A 7,495-nucleotide genomic window follows, 5' to 3' on the forward strand; every position below is an offset into this window, starting at 1 on the left:
ACAGGGGTGGGGAGGAGCGGGTCTCTCCGTTTGGGGGTGAGGCGGAGCCAACTCTGAGAGGGAGGAGTAGGCCACACTCCGGCGTGGGGCAGTAGTGTGGATGGAGGCATGGGCGAGACAGAGCGCGCTCGGCCCTGGACTTCCGGGCGCCCGGGAGCGGAGCTGCCAGCCGTCCGGGCAGGGATTGGAGCAGTGCTGGGTGGTGGGTGAAGTGCTGGCCTGGGGGCCCAACACTGGCCTTCCGCGTCCCCCACGTTGACATGAAACTGCAGGGAACTCTCCCTTCTGTTGGGCGTGAGCGTCTGTGAAGTGCACAGGACGCATCTTCACGGAAGGTGCTGCTGGCCCCCATGTCCTGCCATCTGGCTGTGCCTGCTGGGGAGCTGCAGCGCAGGGGTGACTCAACTGGGTCCCCTTCCCCTTCCCTGGCCCAGCTGCCCGGTAGAGAGGACACTTGAGGGCCTGGAGGCTGCGGCTGGTACCATTGGCTGGGCCGTCGCCTGCCCCAGGCCCTGGAGGCCTCAGGGACCTAGTTGCCAAAGGAGCCCTTGGGCATCCTTGAGGGGCTGGAGGTGCAGGCTGCAGAGCCGGCTGGAGGCGAGGGGCTTGGGCATCCTCCAGGGGCTGGAGGTGCGGGCTGCAGAGCCGGCTAGAGGTGAGGGTGCAGCGTGCTGAATCTGGGGAGACTGGGGCAGGGTCTTCCGGAACCTCTGCGAGAGCTGTAGGCAGAAGGCCCCGTGCCCTCTGAAGGAAGCCTTGGAGGCGCTCTCAGGGCTCCTGACGCCCAGCCTGGCCCTGCCAGCTTGGGCTCGACCTCAGTGGTCTTGACCCTTCTGTTGGGCCACCGTGGCCTCACTTCCTAAGGACGTGTGCCGAGAGCTGAATCGAGACCCGGCCTCTTTCCTGCTTGAGCACGGCGGACTTCTTGCTCCACGTCTCGGTGCGAGTGCAGGCGGAAGGAGTCACACCGTCTGGTGCTGGCGGGCCTGGAGGGTGCTCCGGTGTGAAACCAGACCGTGCCGTGTGGCTGCGGCCAGTGCGCATGACTGTGTGGGGTGGGGGACACGTTAGGACTCTTGTGGCTGCGCGCGACAGAAAGCTGGATGCGATGGCTCGGAGTAGAAAACCAGCTTCACCCACAGCTGGGTTTGGGGACGAAGAGGTGGCAGCACTCCCGGAACTGCCTTTGGTGTCTCTGCTCTGCTCCCCATGGGAGAAGGTGGCCCCCAGCTGCTGGGACCGCGGTCCACAGCCTGGTGAGCCAGCGGGAGGACTGCACATTGCAGCGACTCCAGCAGATGGGGTTGGGGGTCGTTGACCTGGCAGAGCACCCTGAGTGAGCGGTGAGGGAGGGTGGCTCGCCAGTGACAGTCAAGGGACGGCTCTCAGAGAAGGGGCCATCACCACGTTGCCTGCAGGTGGCTCCAGGGGACAAATGGCTCGCCCGTGGCCAGGACACAGTGTCTGCCTCGGCCTGCCCCAGAGCGTTTCTCCCCTTCTCCGGAGCCCCCCTTTCATTCCCAAAGCACTGGGCAGTTCATCCAGCCAGGGGCTCCCAGGCCATGGGCTGCCCCGTGTCCCGGTGGTCCGTGGCACTCCTGCCCTCGTCCCTGATATTCCAAGGGGCTGTCACTGAAGCCGGCCCCTCCTCCGCCCTCTCCCTGTGCCGCCCTGAGTCGTAAAAACAACACCCGACGAGCCGAGTCTGTTGGAGTTGCAGAAATTAATTCAGATGCGGTAATAAAGTTACAAAGGGCTGGGATGGAATCATCGTAATGAGCTTCTTTTAATAAAGCTCACCAGTGGGGCTCGCAGCCGACGTCCCCGTGGGCCGAGCTGCCTGCTCCCGAGCAGGCTCTACGCCGTGTCCTGATTAAGCGTCTACATAAACATATTTTATCTTAACGATCATCTTTAGGGGAGTTTACAGTCACGAGTGGTGTTGTGCAGGAGTTACAGATGGAGACGATGCCCTTCCTCCAGGTGACCTCCCCGGGGCTGGGGACCCAGTGTGCTGCTTGGAGGCTGCTGGTGCTCAGGACTGGTGGCCCTGGGCCTGGCCAGCGGCCCCCACAGGCAGCACGCAGTGGTCGTAGCAGGAGGAGCAGCTGGAATCCAGGCCTGGGTCTTGGCTGGCGTGCGGCTGTATCTGGTGTGGAGCCTGCCCCACTGCAAGGTGGTGATTTTCCCCCAGTGGGGTGCTCGTCAGGTTAGCTTCGGGGGCTCCTGGAGACAGGGGGGGGGCGATTCATTCTCACTGCATGGCTGGCGTGCTGGGACAGCAGGGTAGTGTCCTGTCCACGTGTGGGCCAGCGATGACACCCGTCTGCCTGTTGGTCCACCAGCAGAGGCCAGGGGTGTGCAAGGGCTCACAGGGAAGGGGCAGGCGAGGAGGGGACCGGGGACTGCACTGCATTCAGGCCGCCCAGCACCCGCCACGAGGAAGCACCAGAACCGCTGTGATGTCACTGGTCATCTCAGGTAGCTGGCCCGTCTGTGTTTTGCTGAAGACGCAAGGTCAGAATCCGACCCTGCCCTGGCATCGTAACGGACACAGCCCACTGTCCCCTCGGTTCCCCGCAGCGCGCAGCCCCTCTGTGGTGATGAAGGCTTCCTTTTGTTAATGCGCACTTCCGCAGGGTGCGCGCTGCTTGGGACGCGTGGGCCTTCAGTCTGAGCTGTGAGCCTCGTCACCTCCCCCGCGCCATGTTGTTGTTAAGGTTCGTGCATCTTTTTCACATTTTAGAAACATTTCTTTATTTTCTACCTATTTATTCGCGTCGGTGAGGTCTAACTTCTGACCTCTGCACAGCGCCCTGTGGGCCCACCTCTGCCCTTCCGCTCGCCCCACCAAAGACCCAGGTTGTCCCAACCCCGCCAGGCAGCACGGCGAGGAAGGTTCTCGACGGCCTCTTTGCAGAGCCGCCTGGGCATGCTCACCACCACCCAGTCCAGGGGTGAGAAGTGGCGGATGCCTTGAGAAAGAGCTCACGTCGGACGGAGAATCCTTCCGGGCCTAGGGTTCCAGGTGGGAAATGATCTTCCGTCGGCATTTTGAAGTCCTTGCTCCGACGTCTTGCTGCTCCGAGTGGAGCCCAGCCGTCGGACGGCAGTCCTGTCTGGCCCCTGCAGATCCTCCTCCCTGTCGCCGTTACAGAGTCTTCGTGGGTGCTGCGGTCTGGTCTCTCCTCCCCGTCGGTACTAGCTGGTGTCTCCAGACCAGGGACCTCCCGGTCATGGGACTTCGCGTCCCTCTCTCCTGGAGCCTCTGCCCACGGACGGCACGCCGCAGGCTCTCACCTCGGCCTCTTTTCCCGATTCTTCGGGTCGTTGACTTTCTAAGTTCTGGGAAACTTCTCAGCCTTATCTTCCCTCTGCTTCCGCCGAGTTGATCATTTCTGCCAAGACGTTTTTAATGTCGAAGACCTCTGTGTTCTCCTCCTGTTCTGGTTGAACAGCCGGCACCTCTCCTTCTGGGTCCCCATCTTCCTGGGGGGACTGTCTCCCCCACTTCCCTCTCTGGTTGTCACGGCTCAGCGTGGCCTCCTCCCGCCATGTGAGAGGCTTCCCTCGGAAAGCGCCTCGGCTGTCCGCTCACGTGTGGGGTGGGTGACGGGAGATGGCACGGTGCGGGGCGAGGGGGCACAAGGACGGGGCTTTGCCTCTGACTCTCTGGCCCGAATGGCAAGAGAAGGCTTGGGCAGCCCTCTGCTGGGAGAAAACGTTCGCTGAGGCCGCGTCGGCGTTGGTCCGGTGCCATCGTCAGTGTGGCTCCCGCATTTCCCCACACCTGCAGCCTGCGGCCCGCACACCCTCTTCCCTGCCTTTCCCCACCCCAAAGCAGGCCTGACCCGGGACAGCGTGGGAGGGATGTGGCATTACCCTTCCGCCAGCGCAGCTCGGCCCAGCTCTCTCATCTGCCTGTGGTTCCTGGTGTCATGTTTTGGAGCCTTGGGGGGAGAGGGGCCTACCGCGCCCTGTGGAGGGGGCGTCTTGGCTCGGATCAGCCCTTATGGCTGTACCAAGACCCTCCCATGGTCCAGCGCCCCCCCAATGAAGAGCCTCGGCTCCCAGCCTCCCGCAGTTCAGCCTGCCTCTCTCCCGCTGCCCTGTCCTTGCAGGCTTCTAACTTAAAAAAAAAAAAATCCTTTTCTGAAGTTTTAATGAGGTTTTGGAAGGAGCTAAATTGGAGGGTGTGTGTTTCCAACCTGCTGTTCTTACCCGGATGCCCCTCTTATGCTGGAACCTGCTCTGGGGTTTTTATCCGGTCCCTTCGATGTCGTTAATGTTGTCTGATGGCACATTCTATTTGAAAGATAATCCCCTCGATGCTCTTTCTCAGTATTTTTTTCTGGCCATTCTCACATGTATGGTCCTCCAGGTGGACGCTGGAATTACTGTTAGGGCCTCACAATTCTTCATGGAGATCGTGTTAGGTTTAGAGACATTAATCAGCCAATTAGTTGGTGGAGAATCAACCTCGGACCCGGGACCACGTCACTGGGCTCCACGTCCGTGGTCTCCTTTGCACTTTTGGAGAGCTCCGGACTCTAACTTTCTGAGAGTTCCGATGCGTTTGTCGTTCGAGTATTGCTAGGTGCTTCGTGGCTGCTGTAGCTGACAAGTCCTCCCCGGCTCCGCCTTCCAGCCAGTTGTTCTGCGTCCAGGAGAACTATGGATCTCTGCACTCACTTTATGTAGGGAGAAGTATCTACCCTTTGCTGGCTTGATAAAATTCATGCATAAAAGCTTCCGGGCTTTTCTCTGGCTGCCTTTTCTATTTCCTCCAGGGTTGGTTTGTTCAGGGTTTCTACTTTTTTCAGTAGTTGGAACTTATAGCTCCCATTAATTTGGACTTAGTAGGACTACGGTTTTAGTTTTGAGGCATTCTCGCTTCCCCTCTGCTTCTGTCCAGGGGTTGGCGATGTGGGCACGGCTTTCAGGCTTGGTGCCCTGACGCAGTCAGGTGTAGAACTCACTCCTCGTGGGCTTCAAAGGGGCTGTGTCTGGTTAAACGCTACATCGTCTTCGTAATTAACCCGTGTCGTTCCCCGTGCTGGCCAGCCCCTGGGCCGTCCCGGCCGTGTCTGGGGTCCTGGGGCAGGCTGAGGCGCTGTGAGGAGTGCCCATTTCCTGTGTTTTCTGTCTTCTGGCGTCTGCCCCCTCTGACGCCTTGGGGCGTGTTTGTCCCGTTCTGGTTGGCGATTCGGGGCGTGTTTCTTCGCGGCTTGTCTGAGCTCCTGGTTGCGAGTGCCTTCCAGCCGGATCCTGCTCGGGCTCGCCCCTCACCGCCCTGCACCTCCCCCTGCTGGCTGCCTGGCCCTGCTCACCCCCCTCCCGTCCGGCCCAGCCCCCAGCTCTGCGCCCCACGAGGCCCCGGCTCCTTGCTGGGCTCTGCCCCCCCCAACGCCTCTGCCATGGCTGCCCTTAGCCCTGTGGTTCCCTGTGGGGCGGCGCGGACACGGAGGGACACCGCAGCCCAGGGCCTCTGTGGGGGACGGGCAGTTGATGCGCAGGCGAGCTCACAGGTGGCCTAGTGTGGGTGCTGGGATCACCTGACAGCAGAGAGGTCGGGGCAGGTGGAAAAGGGAAGTTCTTCCTGAAGAGGGGAGGTTCAGTGGACACCTGAGGGATGAGAGAAATGAGGGAAGGTTGTCCCATGGAGAGGGACAGAGCCTTCTCTGCCACTGAGCGCATGGTAGCAGGCTCTCAGACCCCTTTGCGTGGTCCCCTCGGGTGCAGCGAGTGCTGGGGCTCGCTTCCCTCAGGCCTTTTGGAGGGACTGGACTATTTGAGCAGGAGCAGCGGCGGCAGAAGGGCCTCCAGGAGAAGGGGCCTGCGGGCCAAGGCATGGGCGTGGGGTTGCAGGAGGGCCAGCTGGGCACCACAGGACAGCCTCCCCTGCCCCCAGCTCGCAGACCCAGGCCCCAGGCTGAACGTGCTTGCTTCCGATTTTGGCCTCTCCGAGCCAACTCTGGTGTGCTGAGGTGCAGGGGCCTCTCCGGGGCCCGTTAATGATGTCAGACCCCAGGTCTGAGCTCGGGCCACCTTCTCTGCCTGTGGAATGCGGCTGGGGCCACAGCGCTCGGTCAGTGTGCAGGGCAGTGAGCATGGACTTGATCATTGTGCAGGGGAGGGTGAGCACGGGGCCCTGTCACCATGTGGGAAGGTGAGCACGGGGCCCTGTCACCATGTGGGAGGGTGAGCACGGAGCTCTGTCACTGTGCGGGGTGGTGTGCACAGAGCTTGGTCACTGTGTGGGGCGTGTGCACGGAGCTTGGTCACTGTGCGGGGCAGTGAGCACGGGGCTCTGTCACCATGTGGGAGGGTGAGCACGGGGCTTTGTCACCGTGCAGGGCGGTGAGCACGGGGCTTGGTCACCGTGTGGGATAGTGCACACAGGGCCCTGTCACCATGTGGGATAGTGCACACAGGGCTCTGTCACCATGTGGGAGGGTGAGCATGGGGCTTTGTCACCGTGCAGGGTGGTGAGGACGGGGCTCAGTCACCGTGTGGGATAGTGCACACGGGGCTCGGTCACCGTGCAGGGCAGCGTGCACATTCCGACCCTGCGACTTGGTGCCGTAGCGGCCTCGGGCTGTTGGCAGGTCAGCCCGGGCCCTTGGCCTATGGGGCTGTGGCCCCACGTGTGGACGGGACCTACCAGACCCAGGATGGCAGCTGCTTTGGAATCCCCTGGACAGGAGCTTGGCTGTCCTGCCCTCTCCCCAGTCTGTTGACGGACTCTTGTGGAGACTCTCCATTCTGTTTGAGTCTAGAACTGGGGATGGCTCTCCCGTGTGCTTCCTGCCAGGCTGTCCTGGCGGAACCACGAGCAGACAACTCCGGCTCCACTGGAAGGGCCCCTGAGCACAGGAAGGCCTGACACTTGGCAGCCCTTGATGCATCTCAAAGGCAGGGCCCTCCTGTCGTCTCTCCTCACGGGAGTCTGTCCTACAGGCGTGACTGCTGGGCTGGAGGGAGAGGCAGGTGCCGCAGGGCCAGGGCTCTCCAGGGCTGCAAGTGAGGACCAGCCGCTGCTGTGGGAGAGGCTGCAGGAAGCCAAAGGTGGGACCGAGAACAGCCTGGTCCTCCCGCCTTGGCAAGACATGGGGAGAGCTGACAGCTCGCTGTCCAGGCCGGGTTCAGCGTGCTGGGGTGGAGCATGGGCCGTGTGAGCTCGGGGCACCGTGCCCTCACAGGCCCGGCTTTGAGGCCGAGGGGGCTCCCAGTGGGGGAGGGGAAGCAGTGAAGTCTCGTGGCCTGGAGGAAGCCGGTAGGCAACCCAGTGAGGCGGGCAGGCCCACCTGAGCTTCCCCCAGCCGGAGCTAGTGCAGAGCTTGCCCCGGCCAGAGCCCCTGCATCAGGATTGCCTCTGAGGACCGGCCAGGCAGCGTGCTCAGGGCCTCCATGGCCTGGACTTTAGGGACAAGCCCACCGTATGGGAAACCAATGTCACCAGGGGCTGATGAGGCGGGAGACGGGCCTGGCTGTC

The 7,495-nt window shown here is 62.1% G+C and overlaps 1 protein-coding gene across 1 annotated transcript in view; it reads left to right on the top strand.

Annotated features, from left to right (window-relative positions):
• ADAMTS2 (ADAM metallopeptidase with thrombospondin type 1 motif 2) overlaps positions 1-7,495 on the top strand; it is a 207,496-nt gene that overhangs the window by 121,950 nt on the left and 78,051 nt on the right.

Source organism: Tupaia chinensis, unplaced genomic scaffold (genome assembly GCF_000334495.1).
Source record: "Tupaia chinensis unplaced genomic scaffold, TupChi_1.0 Scaffold000214_1, whole genome shotgun sequence".
Classification (NCBI taxonomy): domain Eukaryota; kingdom Metazoa; phylum Chordata; class Mammalia; order Scandentia; family Tupaiidae; genus Tupaia; species Tupaia belangeri.